Source organism: Capra hircus, chromosome 3 (assembly GCF_001704415.2).
Source record: "Capra hircus breed San Clemente chromosome 3, ASM170441v1, whole genome shotgun sequence".
Taxonomy (NCBI): Eukaryota; Metazoa; Chordata; class Mammalia; order Artiodactyla; family Bovidae; genus Capra; species Capra hircus.
Window position 1 is genome coordinate 43332462 of NC_030810.1, and position 20490 is coordinate 43352951.

Consider the following 20490-nt stretch of genomic DNA (forward strand, 5'->3'; position numbering starts at 1 on the left):
AGGACAGTTCTTTACCACTAGGCCACCTGCAAGGCCTTTAGTTTCCTTTAATCTGGAACAATTCCTAAGTCTTTGTTTGTATTTCATAGTATTGATATTTTTAAGAGTAAAGGGTCGGTTATTTTGTAGAATGCTCCTCAGTTTGGGTTTGTTTAGCTCTTTTCTTTCCAGTCAGATAGATTTAGGGTTTGCACTTTTAGCCCACACAAGTGAATACACATCATTTTTAATGATTTCAGAAAGATTTCATTTTACACAGGCATTTCCTGACTGCAGAATCTTGGGCAGTTGTGTAATTTTGCTACAGTTCCAAAATGTAGCACTTTCTCTTTTTTCCCATCAACTATCTATTGACCTTTCTCCATTCATTTGTATATTTAAGGATATACTAACAACTTTTTCCAAGACACTCCTGTCAATTTGTAGCCCCACAGCTGATAACTGGCCTTGCACACTGGCATATTATGAGATATATTTTAGTTTAGGGAGACAAAAACTAACATTGCACTGCTGTTTCAATAGACTTCATCTAAAATAATGGTTATAAAGAGTGCTGTTCCTCTCAGGACTGATCCAGAATAAATGTGTCTGTCTGTCCATCTGTTCCCTGTTTAGTTTATGTGTTCCTTCATTCACTCAAGAAATCTTCAGAGTGTCTGCTCTGTGCCAATATTCTTCTACATGCTGACATCAAGCTCTTGCAGGGAAAAAATAAATATGGTAACACATTATACAAGGGCTATGGAATACCCCAGTGTCAAGTGATGGGAGGGACACTTGTGGCGGAGCAGGCAAGAGCCTGGAGACAGACATGGACTGGTGAGCCTGCAGTTGGGACACAAAGGAAAAGGGGAGCCTCTTCACTTACACCCACAGCACTATCACTTTGATCCTGCAAACATCTGCAAAACCTGCTCTTTACTAAAAACACGAACCCCAGATGGACCAAGTTCAAATACACATTTCTAAAGTCTGACCTTCTCCTTCCTGGTCAGCAGACTCTGAACTTGAGAGGGCTGCCATTTGTGAGTAATAATGACAGCTTGAAAATGCCCTGAAATTAGAGGGAGCTTACAAACCACTCTGATGTTGCTCAGCCTTGCAATTATCTGAATATCAAGGAATCATTAATGAATCAGGCTGTCTCAATGTTAGATTAATGGCCAGTTTCAACAGTGGAAACAGGACAGATGGCCGGCAACAAAGAAAGATAGGGGTGGGTGTGTGTGTGTGTGTGTGTGGGTGTGGGTGTGGGTGTGTGGGTGTGTGTGTGTGAGATGGCCAGGAATAAAGGTAGGTAGGTGTGTGTGTGTGTGTGTGGGGGCTGTGTGTGTTTGTGATGGCCAGGAATAAAGAAAGGCAGGTGTGTGTGTCTGTGTGTGATGGCCAAGAATAAAGAAAGGTAGGTGTGTGTGTGTGTGTGTGTGATGGCCAGGAATAAAGAAAGGTAGGTAGGTGTGTGTGTGAGTGGGGGTTATGTGTGTGTGATGGCCAGGAATAAAGAAAGGTAGGTAGGTATGTGTGTGTGTGTGTGTGTGTGTGTGTGTGTGTGTGTGATGGCTGGGAATAAAGAAAGGTAGGAGTGTGTGTGGTGTGGTGTTGTGTGTGTTGGCCAGGAATAAAGAAAGGCAGGGGTGTCTGTGTGTGTGATGGCCAGGAATAAAGAAAGGTAGGTAGCGGTGTGTGTGTGTGATCTCCCCTCAAATAACTGGGGTGGTGGCTGAAATCATGGGCAAGGAAAGAAAAGCATCCAGCTTGTGCTATGGGTGAGGCTGGGTCAGGAAGAAGTCCAGCTTCCAGACCCATCCCCTCCTCTGGGCTTTGTCACAGTGAGTCAAACAGCAAGAAACTAGAGGGATCTGCCAGCAATTAATTCTGGGGCAAATATGTGTGTGTGTGTGCATGCATGCTCTATCATGTCTGACTCTGCGACCCCCATGGACTGTAGCCCATTAAGCTCCCCTGTCCATGGAATTTTCTAGGCAAGAATACTGGAGTGGGTTGCCATTCCCTATGCCAGGGGATCTTCCAGACCCAGGGATCCAATCCACATTTCTTGCATCTCTTGCATTGGCAGGGAGATTCTTTATCACTGTGCCACCTGGGAAAATATAATCCCCATCTCAACCACTAAGCAATTCCTATTTGGTGCTTAGGACAATTGATTTCCATTTACCTGGGGAAAAAACAAACATGATACCACCCCAAATTTTTTTTTTCTTACATAAAACTTACATGAGGTAAAAAATTAGACTATATATATATATATATAAATGTGATCAATAATCATTAGAAAACACTATCAAATATTGAGAAAATTATAATAACCTATAAGGTATGCACACATTCTTTTCCTTCCACATCTTCCTTTTGAGGAAAAACAGCCCCAAGTAGGCAATTAATTTGATGTATGAGTAATAAACAGTTTCTTACAATGCCAGGCCTTCAAATCTTAAGTGCATCTAAGGGTTTCTGAGAGCAGAGAAAGAAAAAAAAAAAAAGACAACTATTAAAAGCATTATTAATATAAACACTATGGTTGTATCCTCCACTTGGGGGATGGAGATCCAGGACAATGGAGATGATAAACATTCACCAGGGACACACACTACCACTTGGTGGACAAAGGACAGCAGATGAGATTTCAATTATGAAGGCTCTTATTACTGAAGTTACAATAGAGGCTAAATAATCAGGTCAGTTCTGATAATTACAAGCAGCTGTGTAACTTACAGAGGGCTGAGAAAGGTGACAGGATAAAATCATATTTCAACATAAAATGACATATGTGGGAAGGTTTTTATATTTCAGCCATTATCCTTCTAAGTCTGTTCCACGTTTTACCTCTAAGAATATATAAAAAGGTGCAGGAAATAGTGAAATAACTATCACCAGTTAGCCCAACTGTGACTTTCTGGCAACTGTAAGAAGTATGTATAAATGAACTGAAGCAAATAATTAAACTAGCTGGACTAAAGCAAAAGATATCAATGTAGGCAGCAGTGAGTTGGAGTTTGCAAGTCAAGATCACTAATAGATATCCAGTTAGTGGTTGAAATTCATGTTTTCTGGTTGGTGTTAGGTCACTGTTACAATCTCAAGGAGTAAAAGAAGCCCACAGACTGGTAAGGATTTGCCATAACCAGCAGCGGTAGCAGAGTTTTGGCCAAAAAGTTCACTGCAGTTTAATAGGTGAAACCCTTAAACCTAGTGGCATTTTAACCATTTTACTTTCTAGAGATATTTTTTAAAAAATATAACTGAAGCTTAGAATAACCGTTTCAAGACAAAAAACCCATTCCCCAAACCTTAGAGACCCAGCCCCTTTCAGTGTCCTAACTCGTCACAGGCTGACAATTTCTTTCCAGATCATCAGCCATAACAATGTGCATGATAGCTCATTTTATACAGTTATCTATTTATCCACCAGGGGGCGAAGTTGGCCACTATTAGACTGAAAGAGAAAATTATTTTCAAATAGTGGTAGAAAGATATTCACATAAAGAAAGGGCCTTTCCCCTCCTCTCTCTTCTTCCCAGTACCTTTAGTCCTGACTGATTAGCAAAGCACTGCAGCCCTTGCGCAGGCTAACAGGAATGGGACATGCATGATCGCTGCTGAGAGTGAGCTAGCACACATGGTTAGCACAGTCCTGTAGGCTGGCTGGCCCATTCTCCCAAAACTTGAGATCAGAGTTATGGTTTTGCCAAAGCTGAAACAGTTTCAAGGATATTCTCTCTCTTTTTAAAGGAGAATCTTCCACCAGGCCTAGTTCAGCCAGCTGATGCTTCATGCAGGGCTGGCTCCCTCTTGCCTGGCTCCTTTCAGGGCCTTCCCAGCAATCACAAAGCCACAGGAGGGCCTGCCTTCCTGCAGGGATGGTGGGACCTTTGCACCCGGGGGAGGGTGTCTGGTAGCCAGGAAGGAGCCCAGACGGCAATCAGTGGCTGGGACTTCCTCCCCCTCAGTCAGGGGGTTAGGACCTCCCAGTGGGAACTCAGGTCTGGCTGGGTCTAGCCACAGCAGAGAACACACAGGGGCAAAGCCTGCTCCTGCCTGCTTGCTAAGTTGCTTCAGTTGTGTCTGACTCTTTGTGACTCTGTGGATGGTAGCCCGGAGGCTCCTCTGTCCCTGGGATTCTCCAGGCAAGAATATTGGAGGGGGCTGCCATTTCCTTCTCCAGGGGATCTTCCGGACCCAGGGATCGAACCTGCATCTCTGGCGTCCCCTGCATTGACATGCAGGTTCTTTACCACTAGGGCCACCTGGGATGCTTGTTCCTGAGGGGGAAGCAAACTGGAGTTTCAGCATTGTGGTGAAGGCGAAACTGGGCGCAGGGAAAGACCCAGAGTGTGTGCTCGTTCTCCCAGGTCTGGGGGCAGATCCAGTTTTTAGTGAATCCTGAGTCTTATACAATTTGGGAACCTCTTTAAGAAAAGAATGTGAAATTAGGAACAGCATATGCACTATAGGACATCAGAAGGGGTCCTTGCAGTGAGAGATCCTTAGGCTTAAGCTTCATAATGCCAGAAGCTCCTTCATGGGCCCTGCAAGTTGAGGATATGCGGGCAGGGGGTTCCCAAGAGGCTTGTCCACAGAATGCCAACAGGAGATTTCCCTAAGGCCACATGGCTCAGCACCTGCCTCAGGGAGTGGGTCATGGAGCTGGGCAAGGAAGAGGGCAAGAGGTTCGGTTCTGCTCTCCGTTTATCCTACCTGAGATGCTCCATAAACACTTGTTGATCCACCAATCCAAGGGGCCCCGCTGCACGGTCCCCTACCCGTTCCTCCCCTTTCTCTCGAGCTTCCCGGCCACATTTCAAGTTTCCGCATCAGGGAAGATCATTGTACTGAACTGCCTGATCAGTGAAGATCAGACAGGAAGATCACTGATTGCTGAACTGTCTGCAAGGGTGAGTAACTCAGACCCAACCTATGAGCAGGTGTCCTGTTCACCTGGATGATTCCTTCCTCGAGGGTATCCAAGCATGAGTGACACAAACTTCAAAATCAGCCCAACAAATAGTGATGTTATCATTATTCCTGGCAAACCTGCTATTTGGTGCAGCAAGTGCACTGGTCAGTAGAAAGCAAGGAGATGGGAGCTCTGCCGGCTCAGGACTGCCCACTGCTCCAGGAAGGCCCTAGGGACTAGCTGCTCCGTGGAGCGCAGGCATTGCCCTGTGTCAGGAGCAAAGCTCCCCGTCAGGAATCCCCATTCCGCCCTGTGTCGGGGCAAAGCTCCCCAGCAGGGATCCCGCTCCACTGAGGCCAGCTCTCCATCTTCCTGACCAAACCCTGACCCCCAGTTTGGATCCTCTTGTTACAGCTCAGGCCTTGTCATCTCCTCCATGTCCCCTTCCAAGTCCTCTCTGGGTGCCATGAAGGTGCCTACTATACGTCTTTATTGAGAGAAGTTTATTGAAAATAAACTGATCTGAATTTACAGCATCTAGTTAAATATAGCTATGTTTGCATATTTCCACAGGACTTGTAAAAATAATATGTAAACTTCTCCTAATCTAGTGAGAAAATCACTTACCCAAGACTTCACAAGGAAAGGAGGTGAAGCCTAAAAAATTGGAAAGCTGTTTGGTTTAGTTACGTAGCCTGCTTTCATATATGCTACACTTTGGTATTTATAAGCAAGCCAGGGACTCAATGTTCCTGTTCCTTTTTGAACAAAACAGTGAGAACAATTTCTTATATATAAAAGTGTCTTTGTGAAGCCATTTACCACAAGGAAACAAGGGTTCTGAAAATTCTTATCTGTAAAATGGAGATAATGCAGGGATGGGGAAATGATGGCCACCATTTTTTTGGGTACTTACTATGTGCCAGGGCTGTGCTGGGCATTTCCTACAGATTACTTCACTTAATCCTCTCAATATTCCTGCGGAGGATTATCCTCCATTTATTAAAGTCAAATTTAAGACTTAAAGAGTGACTTGCCCAAGTATTGCTGGAGAACTGATACTTTTTTCAAGGCTTTAAAATTGTTTTAGAAATCATCACAATAGTCAAATGCAAACAATGGTAATATTGCATTTATTGAATATATACCATGTGGCAAGCCATTGTGCTGAATTCATTTCATGCACTGGTTTCTTTAATACAGCTCTCTTGTAAGGCAACTGTAATTATCCTCATGTAACAGATAAGGAAACAGGCTCAAGATGCTAAACCACTGTGCTTAAAGCATGTCAAGTGGCTGAGGAATGGTCTGAAATCTAGTCTATCTGCTTATACTATGTTACTTCCTACTGTAAAATACATAAATAGAAAGCTTGCTTTAGGTGACAGCCTATTAGCAATTTTACATATCTAGATTTTTTCAGTGGCCCAATATATATATTCTTTCAGGCCAAGAGAGGAAGATTAGGTGAGCAGTGCTAGGCTAGATCAGCTGTGCCCTCTGGGTCTCTGTCTCCAATGTTATCTGGGGCAGGAGAGGGGACCCAAGGGCAGTGGAGGAGGAGGGGAGGGGAGCTACAGCTCACCAGCTTTGTAGACAGCCATGAAAAGTAGCATGAGGACGTTCACATCTGGAAATGTAAGATTGAGACCGGCCAGGAAAATCAGTCCACCATGGAACAACCCAATGTACATTTAATATTTTCTTAGGCTGACATCCCCAAAGTGACTCCTTCCCTAAATTTAGCTGGTCGAAGCTTTTGCTAGCACTTGTCACTTGCTCATCTGAGATGCTGCCCTCACCACGGGGCGGGAATCTAAACAGAGTGACCTGCCTGCTGTGGGATCCACCATCACAGTGGCCCAAGCTGCTCACGATGCAGAAGGGCACCTGGAAGAGAGGCCCATCCACAATGCTGGGGCTGGACAAGGCAGACCACCAGCTGAGTCCAAAGGATGCAACATAAGAGAAAAACTGCAAAAAAAAAAAAAAAAAAAAAGTGGGGAGGGGTGTTTGGGCGGGAAGTAGGGCACATTCTGCAAGGCTTGCATGTGGAGAGTTCATAAACTGTGGATGGACCCCGATCAAGATGCTCCTGTGAAGCCCAACAGATCAGCTCTCAGATCAACAGAAAGGATATGAGGGTCAGGAGCATGAGAAATGATGCTTGAGCAGAGTTTCCCAATACTCGCTTTCTGCTGGGGTTAAGTCAAGTGCACCCTGGTGTGACAGTACGGGAAAAAGACCCAGAGATGAGGTCAGCGGCTTCCCGGTGGTCTTAGAGAACGGAGTGCGGGTGCAAGCCTGGCTGTCTCTAAAATCCCCGAGTCCAGGCAGGTTTTCTCAGATGAGCCACACGCACACAGTTTCGATCCCATTAAAGGGAATGTTATGGGGACCCAGGCTCAGCTTCATGGGAGCAGCATCTTTCCAACAACTCCAAGCATCTGAAAGTCAGAATGGGATGCTTGTGAGGGAGGGAAGAGGAAGGTTCCCATGCCTGGACAGCTTTCAAGCACAGGCTGAAGGACAGCTTTTAGGGCTGTTGCAGAAGAGTTCCCTGAACTGGGCCAACAGTTAATATAATAAGATGCTCAAGTGGAAGTTTCCATTGAGGCAACACAATTCAACAGATGGGAAATTCCAAAGCCAGAAGCCAGACCATTACATGGAAATTTCTAAGAAGTTGACCTAGCTGGCTTAAAGGTTCAGGACAGTGGAAAGTGATGGGAGGATTTTGTGGGGCTGATTTCTTGCTAATGCTCTGATTCCCACCCTCCCTGAGGTGGGTGGGGTGGTAGGCGTACACTTTTCATCTGAAACCTGGAGACAAGAGCTTCAAAGGCCACATGTGGAGGGCTTGATACATGTCTCCTTGAGTTTGGGGACTGGTACGTGACACCCACCCGAGGGACCACAGTGTGGGAGGGGGCTGAAGAGACACAAGGTGACTCAGAAGAAAGTGACTGCTCGCTCCCTCCCCTGATGGGAGGTTAAAGGGCACCAGGTATGTCAGCCTTGGTCTCCTTGAGACAGATTCTGTCCACCAGGGCTTCACACTGAGGGTGAGAGAAGCCCAAAGAGAGAGTCTGAATGGGAAGCAGAAGGTGCTGAGGACGGTGGCAGACAGCAGGAGAGGCACTGCCTGAATCCTGGGAGATCCAGATGGAGAGCGCTGGCAGGGGAGGCCTGCGGGGAGGCCCCGGGGCTGCCTCAGAAGCAGCCCGAAGAGTAAGAGAGTCCATCCACCCACCAGCCAGGCTCAGAGAACCCAGCACCAGGCCTGACAACAGTGGTCAGGTAAGAACTTTCCCCTCTCTCTGCCTCACCCGGGCAGGCCTTTGTGGCGGGCAAGATTGAGGAAGTCTTCTCTTGGAACGAAAATTGACCATACATAGACTAAAGTGAGCATTTCCAATTTCCAGAAAGGATGGGTACTTATGTGTGTGTACCTGAGTGCACAAGAAACCATAGGACTTTCATTGGAAGGACTGATGCTGAAGCTGAAGCCCCAGTAGTTTGGCCACCTGATGCAAAGAACTGACCCACTGGAAAAGACTCTGATGTTGGGAAAGATTGAGGGCAAGAGGAGAAGGGGGTGACAGAGGATGAGATGGTTGGATGGCATCACCAACTCAATAGATGTGAGTCTGAGCAAGCTCCGGGAGTTGGTGACGGACAGGGAAGCCTGGTGTGCTGCAGTCCATGGGGTTGCAAAGAGTCGGACACGAATTAAGGACTGAACATAGGACTCTTTATTACCTAAGAGTAACCAGAAACATCACAGGCCTGATCAAGTTCTCATCAGAAAACAGACACACATCCCAGTGAATCAACTTTAAAGGCACAGTGAGAGACAAGAAAAAAGCTATGTCTTAACTACGTTTCACAAGCTGTGTTGTGCTGTGTCTTAGTCACAGCTAACCTCTGCATCACTACCTGTGTGCCAGGCGCTGGGACGAGGATTTTATAGATGTGACCTCTTCCAAGCCCCCAGCAGCACCGTGGGGCAGACATTATTACCCACTTTGACAGAAAAGGAAACTGGTTCAGAGAGGTGAGGCAACTTTCCCAGAGTCACACAGGTAGGTGAGCGGAGTAGTAGCTTGGACTCAACCTCAAGTCTCACATGGAACCCTGGACTCTGTGCTCCCAGACGAATGGTTCTCAGCAGCCAGTGGTGAGTGAAACACGACAAGGTCAAGGGGCCTTCCTATCCTTTGCTCTCAGGAGTCCCCAAGCTAGAAAAATAGAAAGCTGAGTTTGAAAACCACTGAACTGCATGATCTCAGCAATCTCCTCCAATTCTGGGATTCTAGGATTCTATCATCGGTGGGTGCGGCATGGAGAGAGGTGGACCCCCACAAGAAGACATGGAGAAGAGGGAAAAATCCAGAGACAGCCGGAAGGAGCTGGTTCCAGCAGGTGGTACCATAACACACCCAAGGTTCACAGAATTACAGTCACATGCATAAAGGCATAGCTCAGAAAATGCACGTAAAGCACTTAGCAGGGGGTGAGCACCAGAGTAAGTATTAGGTAAGTGGCAACTACGACTGTGATAAGTTTGCATACATTCCTAAAAACCTCAACATGCAATTTGATGCAACATACTCAGCCACTGACATCACCATGTCTGCGCCATAAGGAGCTGTGTTTATCATGGACGCTAAACTCGACTAGCTTAGCCAAGAAAAGAAACGAACACATAGGATTAATTAAGCTAGCCAAATCTAAAACAATTCAAGTAAGTCTGAAGTACTGGCTCTTAAGCACTAGGGAGCTGGGGAGTCCCATAAAAAAAAATGATAGAAGTATGATCCTTTTCTCCAGTTTTTTTTAAAAAAATACCACACACCACTTTGCAAATAATTACAGAAGCCCATTCACTGATCCACTCAATGGATTACAGGTCCACTGAAGCCCAGTGTCTTCAGGTTAACAGTCTAGATCTGGGAGCTGCAACATGAGGTCCGCAGGCCAAAAGCTGCCTACCTGACCCCACAGTGGGGTCATCCACCCTCTTCCTCTCTGTGTGCTCACTGTTGCTAGTCTCCATCATGATACCAAACTTGGAAGAGGTAGTCAATGTAACTGACGCCGAATCTAATTTTTAACCTTTCAAGTTTAATGGTCCCATATTAAGAATTTCTAAATCAGTACACTCTGGTACCTAAAAATTTTATTTGCTTGGCACGCTCTTTGTTTTTCTGGAAACAACAAAAAAAACCCCTCATTCCTCATTTTTTCCTAAGGACCCTATTTCATGTGATTTTGGTGGGATTCATCCTTTCTTGGGGAAGACATGAACAAGCCCTGGCCAAACAGATGCTGCTCACTGTCTACTGCCTAGTCCTGGGATTGAGGCAAGGAATCCAAACAGGGCCAAACCTCTTTGGTAATAGTAACAGAACAAAGGCAAAAGAGGCACTCTAGCTGCTGAGATCCACGGCTGTGAAGATGATGGAAATGTGATGCTAGTGTCTACCTCTGCATGTACTGAGGGGGCTCTTGCCTGCGAATGAAGCTCACCGAGTTAAACAGAGCCAAGAGATGAAGAGAGTGAAGGATAACAGCCTGATAATTGTTTTTGAACCCATGCATACACCCATGCCCAAAGTCCATGCTAGCATGGACATTTTAGTCATCAAGTCAATGACACCAGTTTACACTGGATTTCTGTTCCTTGCAACCAAAATAACTCTAAGGAAACTGATCTAAAGACAAACAAAGCCCAAAAGCAAATTCCCATCCGTGGGCAGTCTTCATGGAATTTTGACCTCCTCTCTCACAAATTTTTTTCATCTTATACACATTACTCTCACATCATCCTCTGTTCCTGCTGGTTCATCTTACCAGCGCTGCCAACCAATCAGACCCATTACTCTTGGAAAAATTTATTAAAGTTATAGTTGGGAAGAGGAAAATTAGAAGTGGACAATATATAGCTCAGTTTATAGTTTGCTGCCATCCAACACATCCTTGGAGTCCACTAATCGTATTCCAGTAAGCTTCTCAAACTGCCCTGGTTCCCCTCAAAGGTACAGAACACCCTGGTATCTAAGATGACATAAAGCCACAGGGCTCAAAATGGAAGGAGAGAGACACATGGAGCAAGGACAGCGGGCTGCACAGGTCACAGTGGACAGGGTCCATATAAATTCTGTGTATCAAAAAGCCACTCCGCAGACTGAGTCAGGGCATAGCATGATTTGGAGTTGGGAGAAATAACATTCACTGAGTACTTCCCAGGAAGTTGTTTATTATTCTTTCAGAACTGGGATGGTAAGGAGATTGCAATGCACGTGCCAAGTCTGGTCCGCAGCCAACTGTCCAGGCTCAGCATCAAGAAGCGTGACAGTCTCAGACGTACATCACAGGGGGAGTGGGGATGAACGTATGCACTTGTTTCCCAGTGGAAAATACTACCTTTTATACTTTGATGAAGCAAGGCCAGCAGAGAAATGCACACCCAGACTGAAAGCAAACTTCTTGGGCTGCACTTGGGTGTCAGCACTGCAGGTTGACACCGAGGGTGGTCTTTATTAGTCATTCCTATAGGGATGTTGTTTGCTAGCTTCAGTGGCATCCACTTCATAACCACTGGGGGAAAATTACTCCAAGTTTCAAAAGAATCACAATTAACCTTGCTTCTTCTGAGTAACTAGCATGCTTTTATCCTCAAGCCACCAAGAACTCTTAACTGAGTATGCTTTCCTAGTACTGACTTATCAGAAGCTCAGAGGCAAGACCCTGGGGCCTACCAGTGCCCGTACAGGCTTCTCACTTGAGAACTGGGAGCCTGACCTTACCTCTGACTTCACCTTACTTTCCCTTCCCCACAAGCTTCCTCCCTTCTTTCTTTGTCTGGATCTTATCACGTGTGTATTTAGACGTCACCTCAAAAATCTTTGAAAGAAGACAGGCATATATACTAGATCAACAGCAACCAAAATAATGTGTAACAAGTCGGATGGTGAATGGAGGGCAATTTTACAAATGCTGCCTGTTCTGACAGCCGGGATGGGGAAGTTCCAAGGGAGCAGGGTGAGAAGGTGGTGGCCTTGGACCTGGAATAGCCCTGGGCCAAACTGTCAGGTCAGCAAATGTCTCAGACAATCTCCGACTCTCCCGCCCTCCTGCAAACCTCTCTCCATCCCCACTTCATCCTTCCTTGGGCAACTGGGTACCCTCTTACCCATTCCTACACATCCCACACCTACTCTTTCATTAATACTGCTGGTTGCCCTCCCTTCCCCAACTTCTCCCACCAATCAAAGCAGCTGACACTTCTCTAGCACCCTGTACTTGACAATGACATGTTGTCAATGGCTGACAGCAGCTTTAACACCTATTGCTTCTCAGGAATGAAGAGGAAGAAATCAAAGGACTAAATCACTAATAGTGGAACAGGTTGCAATGATGATACAGACGCAACTGAGGGAGATGCTCTTCTTGTAAATTCCAAATAATTCTCTCTGTAAAGCAGTTAGCAAAGTGCCTAGCACACAGTCTGCATTCAATAAATAGTAGACGCTAACTGTGACTATTGCTACTGTAATTATTAATCTTTCTACCACTGGATATTCATTGTCTATTCCTCAATCACCACCATGATTACCCCCAGGAGGGAACCCCTTTCAAAAACACTGGCGAGTCACAGTTTCATAGTCAGTTAATGTAATCACACTTTATGATTGATAAAGCACTTGCACATACATCATTCTTTTTTATCTTCTGGACAATCCTCAAGTGAAATATTATTTCAACTGGTTGCTGTTGGAGAAATGGCAGACAGGCTAGTTTGGCGAGAAAAAAAAGGAATGGTGGGAGAGGACAGGGCCAGATAATGGAAGCAGGGAAACTAGAGAGAAACCTAGACTGGTGTGGTGGATGACATGGAGGCAGTGACAGCTTCTGAACAAAAGAGTAACATCCTGAAAACTAAACTGGAGGTTCTATATTGTGATGCAAGGATGGGAGTGGAAACCTGGTATCAGCAAGACCACCCAGGATCCTGCTGAACTGACCTAGATGCCAGATGGCAAATCACAAAGCCAGGGCGAGGGGATGGGCTATGAGACGGGAGCATGTCCTGAGCACTCTCAGCCTCCAGGTGATTTTCATTCCATCACAGATGTTTCCATAAATACTGTAGGGTGGACTATAAAAATGGCCACAAATCTTCCCCTCTCTGCCCTCCCTGCAATGTAATTCTGCAGCTCTTCTCACCAAGAGGTAGAATCTAGTCCTGCACCTTTTGAATCTAGGGTCGCCCCAGAGCTTGTTTTAGCCAACAGAATGTGGTAGGGGCAGTGTGACGGCAGTTCTGAGCCTTGGCCTCGACACTTCTGTTGTCTCTCTTGGTACTCTGCCCAAAGGCCAGGCGCACAAGCTCAGGGGAGCCTGCAGAACACTGAGACACATGTCCTCACTCCAGCCGATAGCCAGGTGACCCCCAGCCTAGCTGACCCGGACCTGCAGTTAACCGAAGACACACGAATGGTCCCAGCTGAAGTCAAAAGAATCACACACCTAGGCCCACCTCAAACTGCCAACACATTTATGGTACCCAAAAAAAAAAAAAAAAAAAGATGGCTATTTTGAGTCAGTCAATTTTGGCTTATATTTCTGGCAGTAAATTTGAGGGGAGGTTTGTTATGCAGCAAAAGCTAACTGAAATACACCGCAAATAACAGTAACACCACATAGCAGGGAGAGGCGCCACATGAAGCTTCGAAGCTTTTTTTCACTTAAGTACTTTACTTCCCTAGGTCTAAAGGAAGTTTTCTACTACTAAAGAACTGTTATCTCCTGACAATCACACTTAGGCTTAAGGAGAGATGCAAGGAAAATATACAGCAATAAGAAAGCTAATAAGTTACAGCTATGAGCCAATTTTACATTTTAACACACTGCAAGGGACTGTCTGAATTCCTTGGCTGAAGTAAGACTTTGTTGTTTTGGATACTGTTTGAAACAAGCAGACCATCAACAGCGGCCTGGAAATAGTTTCATTACCAAAAAAGTTTTTATTTTAATAGTATTTGGCATGTAATCATAGATCTTTTCCCTGACCATGTTCTTAGCAAAAGAACATGGATTGATTTTTTTTTTTTTTTTTTTTTTTTAGGGCCCGGAAACATTGTGAATCATTTCGGGGAGCGGGGGGGTGGGGGGGACCATGAATAAATAGACATCTAATCCCAGTACCAGTAAGGATACATTTAACTTAGAAGTGTGAATATCATTTCAAAAATAATGTCAAATGGTCACTTTGTTTTAAAAATGAAAGCGCACTTACCAGTAAGACTCTGTGTGGCCCACCGTCACCAGGTTTTAGGTGATGGAATGAATCTGAAATAGAATGAAACAAGCATCCCGTAAGAAAATCACATTTGGAAAGGGTGTGCCTTCGATCCCAGCGACTGCCATCCTGGTATTTATTCTTTTAAAGATTAACAAAGCTTTTTCTGGCTCCTGATGGAATAGGGAGAGTTTTTCGCCTACATATTTCAACTTCCTCAACAGAGCGCATTCCCTCATCTCCTTCAGGGAGTTTGGAAAGTCTGAAGCCAGTATAACTATAAATGGTAGTGTTTTCATCCAAACCCCTCCAAGTCGGCAGAAGCCTCCCCGGTTGCTGCTCTTGCCTTGGCCCTTCCACTGCCTTCTGCAAGGACCATGCCCTGACTTCCTTTAGGAAACCAAAAGGAGGAGGCCAATGGGAGGAGTACACAATGCTTTCCAACAGAGGTCACCTGTTCTCAGATAATCACAACCTTTTCTTTTACTGATAATGGTGAGTCTAAAGCTCTGCTGTTCAACAGTAGTATAACACAAGCCACACTGATAACTCTAAATTTTCTAGTGTGTGTGCTATGTCACTTGAGTCATTGTGACTCCACGGACTGTAACCCACCAGGCCCCTCTGTTCATGGAATTCTCTAGGCAAGAGTACTGGAGTGGGTTGCCATTTCCTCCTCCAGGGGATCTTCCCAACCCAGGGATCAAACCAGCATCTCTTACATCTCCTGCACTGGCAGCAGGTTCTTACCACTAGCGTCACCTAGGAAGCCCAAATTCTTTCTAGTAGCCACATTAAAAAAGCAAAAATAAGGACAATTTTAATATTTATTTAATTGAATTTATTTAGAATATTACCATTTCAACATATATAAAATGTTGAATAATATAAATAGTATAAAAAATGATTGAGATGGTTTGCATTTGTTGTGTGTGTCATCCTAAATCTTCAAGCCCCAGAGCATTTCAACTCAGGTTGGCAGCAGTCCAAGCAGTCAACAGTCACAGCAGCTAGTGGCTTCCATAGCAGACAGCACAGGTCTAGGCAATCTATGCTTGGCCTTCAGGTAGGTACTGGCAAGGCTCCAAAGTGACTGAAACGCACAGAGATTTTGTTCATCCAGTCTCCTGCTCTTAGGAATCCATCATTAATTACCCCATTCCAGAATGTCATTTAGCATAAATAATAACATAGTAATAGCAGATACTGGGTTGCCCAAAACATTCATTAGGGTTTTCCATGCAATGCTATGGAAAAAGCTGAACGAGTTTATTGGCCAACACAGTATAGCACTCACTGTGTGTCCTTGGCAAGCTCCCTTGTTAGTTTAATGAACCCTCACAATAACTTCATGCTGTTCAGCTGCAAAGCCATATCTGACTCTTTGCAACCCCAGGGACTACAGAATGCCAGGCTTCCCTGTCCTTCACTCTCCTGGAATTGGCTCAGACTCGTCCACTGAGTCATTAATGCTATCCAATCTCTCATCCTCTGTCGCCCCCTTCTTCTCTTGCCTTCAATCTTTCCCAGCATCATGGTCTTTTGTAATGAGGAAACTGAGGCAAGGAGAGGTTAATAAGATACTGAAAAAGCTGGGATTTTAATCTACTTAGCTGGCCTCCAGAGCCCATGCCTGTAGCCACTATACTCTCAAGTTAAATTTGAACAGCTCAAAATAAGATATTAATAATTACTTTCAGTTTTAATTATAATCATCAAGTGCTCCAAGGCTGTTCCCATGACACATGGTCAGATAATAGCAGTGATGGCAGACGGGGGAGCTATGGGATGTGCTAGCAAATTAAATTTAAAATAATTTGGGATGGGAATACAAAAACCACACGCAAGCCTGGGGTCGAAAAGATTGCCTTGCATCCAGGGATCTGTTTGGCTGATCAAGATGGGAGTGCAGGCGGGAGCAATGTGGGGTATCTGGAAAATTGTATCTTAGTGATTTTTCCAAGGGAAGAGTCCGTCCATCACTTTCATATGATCCTTAAATGAGTCTGTAAGACAGATATCTCTGTGTCCGTCCTAACAGGGATAGGAAGGAGAAAGGAACTAGGTAAACACACTATTTCACTTGATTAATCTGTGCCCTTCTCCAGGGGACCTCATTTTGTGAGGTCCCCTGGAGAAGGGAATGGCAAACCACTTCAGTATTCTTGCCTTGAGAATCCCATGAACAGTGTGAAAAAGCAAAAAGATAGGACACTGAAAGATGAACTTTCCAGGTCAGTAGGTTCCCAAAATGCTACTGGAGATCAGTGGAGAAATAACTCCAGAAAAAATGAAGAGACGGAGCCAAAGCAAAAACACCACCCAGTTGTGGATGTGACTGGTGATGGAAGCAAGGTCTGAGGCTGTAAAGAGCAATATTGCATAGGAACCTGGAATGTTATGTCCATGAATTAAGGCAAATTGGAAGTGGTCAAACAAGAGATGGCAAGAGTGAATGTTGACACTTTAGGAATCAGCGAACTAAAATGGACTGGAATGGGTGAATTTAACTCACCCATGCTGTGAAGAAGCTGCACTCAATATGCCAGCAAATTTGGAAAACTCAGCAGAGGCCACAGGACTGGAAAAGGTCAGTTTGATTCCAATCCCAAAGAAAGGCAATGCCAAAGAATGCTCAAACTCCCACACAATTGCACTCACCTCACATGCTAGTAAAGTAATGCTCAAAATTCTCCAAGCCAGGTTTCAGATGTACAAGCTGGTTTTGGAAAAGGCAGAGGAACTAAAGATCAAATTGCCAACACCCGCTGGATCACTGAAAAAGCAAGAGAGTTCCAGAAAACCATCTATTTCTGCTTTATTGACTATGCCAAAGCCTTTGACTGTGTGGATCAAAATAAACTGTGGAAAATTCTGAAAGAGATTGAAATAGCAGACCACCTGACCTGCCTCTTGAGAAATCTATATGCAGGTTAGGAAGCAACAGTTAGAACTGGACATGAAACAGACTGGTTCCAAATAGGAAAAGGAGTACGTCAAGGCTGTATATTGTCATCCTGCTTATTTAACTTATATGCAAAGTACATTATGAGAATCGCTGGGCTGGAGGAAGCACAAGCTGGAATCAAGATTGCTAGGAGAAAAACCAATAACCTCAGATATGCAGATGACACCACCCTTATGGCAGAAAGTGGAGAAGATCCAAAGAGCCTCTTGATGAAAGTGAAAGAGGAGAGTAAAAAAGTTGGCTTAAAGCTCAACATTCAGAAAACGAAGATTATGGCATCTGGTCCCATCACTTCATGGGAAATAGATGGGGAAACAGTGGACACAGTGTCTGACTTTATTTTTCTGGGCTCCAAAATCACTGCAGATGGTGACTGCAGCCATGAAATTAAAAGACGCTTGCTCCTTGGAAGAAAAGCTATGACCAACCTAGACAGCATATTAAAAAGCAGAGACATTACTTTGCCAACAAAGGTCTGTCTAGTCAAGGCTATGGTTTTTCCAGTAGTCATGTATAGATGTGAGAGCTGGACTTTAAAGAAAGCTGAGCTCTGAAGAATTGATGCTTTTGAACTGTGGTGTTGGAGAAGACTCTTGAGAGTCCTTTGGACTGAGAGGAGATCCAACCAGTCCATCCTAAAGGAGATCAGTCCTGAGTGTTCATTGGAAGGACTGATGTTGAAGCTGAAACTATAATACTTTGGCCACCTGATGCAAAGAACTGACTCATTTGAAAAGATCCTGTTGTTGAGAAAGATTGAAGGTGGGAGAAGGGGATGACAGAGAATGAGATGGTTGGATGGCATCACCAACTCAATGGAGATAAGTTTGGGTGGACTCCAGGAGTTGGTGATGGACAGGGAGGCCTGGTGTGCTGCAGTTCATGGGGTAGTAAAGAGTCAGACACAATTGAGCGACTGAACTGAACTGAATCTCTACCCCCTTCCCTCCTTCCAACCCCCACACAAAGAAATCATAACAAGTGAGCAAAATCAGATCTACACACACAGAGTCTTCACCACTGTACTACCAGGGAAGTCCCTCTGGTGGGCATCTTGTCCTTTACCCACACAAACCTATTTATAGGTCCCTAAATACTACCCCCTCCCATTTCTCTGCATCTTTGCCAAAGACTGTGTTCTTTCTGTCAAGAATGTCCTTCCCTGCAGTATCTGCCTGCCTTCAAGTCTCAGCTAGAAAAATCAAAACTTCTGGGGAGCCTGTGTGAACTCTGTTGGCTAGCGTAGGGACAACTTCTCTGCAGTAAAAGCAGTAAAGCATTATTCACTCAATTCAACCAATAATCATGTACCATTACTACAGATAAGAATAAAAGCTGATCTTTATGGAGCTACATGCCAGGCACTATTTCAAGTGCTTTACGTGCTCCTTTAATCATCTGAGTAACCTCATGAAATGGGTTATTTTATTAGCCCATTTAGCAGGTAAGCACGCTGAGGCACAGAAGTCAAGTCAGTAGCCTAAGGTCACAGAGTTTACAAATGGCAGAGACAGACTGTGAACCCAGACAGCTTGGTTCCAGAGCCTATATTCTTTTTTTTTGAAGTATATTTGATTTACAGTGTTGTTAGTTTCAGGTGTACAGCAAAATGATTCAGGTGTATATTCAAAATGATTCTTCATATTTACACATTTTAAAATACTTTTCCATTATAGGTTATTACAAGGTACTGAATATAGTTCTCTGCGCTGTACAGTAGGTTCTTATTTATCTATTTTATATATCGTGGTACGTATCTGTTAATTCCAGTCTCAATTTCTCCCTCCCCACCATTTTCCCTTTGGTAACCATAAGTTTGTTTTCTGATCCAGAGCCTGCTCTCTTAAGGCTGCACCATGCTCGCTTTTCACTATGTTCCCCTGCCTTCTCCTCTCATTGCTCCAGTACTTGTCTCTGTTAGTCCAAGTGGCTCCTGTGTTTCAGTGTTTCATTTACTGGCCTCTTTGCTACCTTGTTTGCAGAATCTCTGGAGGATGAGAATGTGTCCAACTCATCCTTATCTTTCTAGGACCTTGCAAGGTGTTTGGTATACAGCAGATGCTCCACAAGGGCACACACATGCAAACACTGGCACAGCACTGGAAGGACAGGGGATAAGGGCTACAAACTTGGGCATAAGAAAAGCACACAGGGAGAAAAGTCTCCAAATACACACTCGAATAAAGCAAGCTCTAACTTCATCTTTTAAATTTAGCCCGTGCTAAGAGCATAGTCATTTCCTAGGCCTGTTTAATACCAGAGGGAACAGAGGCAACTCAGATCTTGGCTGACTTGACTATACTCCCAAGCTCATCAGTTTCTGCACATGGATTTAAGTAAGAATACGCCCTTTAAAAAGCTTTGGCTGGCCATCATAAAGAAATGCCAGAAAAGACATTTTCCTTTAAAAAAGACAATATTCAAGCAAAACAGGATGCAAAACCCTATTTATTAAAGGTTTCCTTGGTTTCAAATAATTGCCTATAAGTATATTCCAATTTTTTTTTTTTTAAACAACAGCCTCATGTCGAAAAACCTCCTTTTGCTGTTCAGACACAGCTGTGCCATTTTCTACCCTAGAATTTCATAATATGTTTCTTTCCATCAATATTTAAACTTTCCTTGGATGGATATAAAAGTCCCTGTGGAAAGACACTTTCCTCTTTCAATAACAATAGGAAAGACAAAAACTTCAAGATCTGGGATGTATATAGACTTCTAGAGAACAAAAGAACTTCTGGCTCACATCAGAGATTACATCAGGACTTTGGCCCAGCCTATCCACTCAGAGATTATATATTAATACAATTAGCCATAATACCCACCCTTCCCACTTGCATCCAGAATGTAAAAGAAACCATCAACTTCCCATGAATATGGATGTCAGCATCCTCTTAGATATTAACAACCAAATTATAAATCTTCATTTTTGATTCTTGCTATCTCATCTCCTTCCACGATAAACAGTAATTTAATTATTCTTGAGTGCAAATTAAGGGCCAGGCACAGTTGTTGGTGCTAGAGATACAGCTGTGAATAGGGGTCCTTATATTGCAATCAGTCAGTCAGAGTTCAGTCGCTCAGTTGTGTCCGACTCTTTGCGACCCCAAGGACTGCAGCACACCAGGCCTCCCTGTCTATCACCAACTCCCGGAGTTTACACAAACTCATGTCCATTGAGTTGGTGATGCCATCCAACCATCTCATCCTCTGTCGTCCCCCTCTCTTCCCACCCTTAATCTTTCCCAGCATCAGGGTCTTTTCAAATGAGTTAGCTCTTTGCATCAGGTGGCCAAAGTA

At 44.4% G+C, this 20490-nt stretch overlaps 1 protein-coding gene across 2 annotated transcripts in view; it reads right to left on the bottom strand.

Moving 5' to 3' along the window:
* GNG12 (G protein subunit gamma 12) overlaps positions 1–20490 on the bottom strand; it is a 137873-nt gene that overhangs the window by 68123 nt on the left and 49260 nt on the right. For both annotated transcript variants that reach the window (XM_018045385.1, XM_018045391.1), the window contains exon 2: positions 14220–14272. The gene's annotated coding sequence lies outside the window, so the exon portion shown is untranslated. The remainder of the gene's footprint in view (positions 1–14219; positions 14273–20490) is intronic.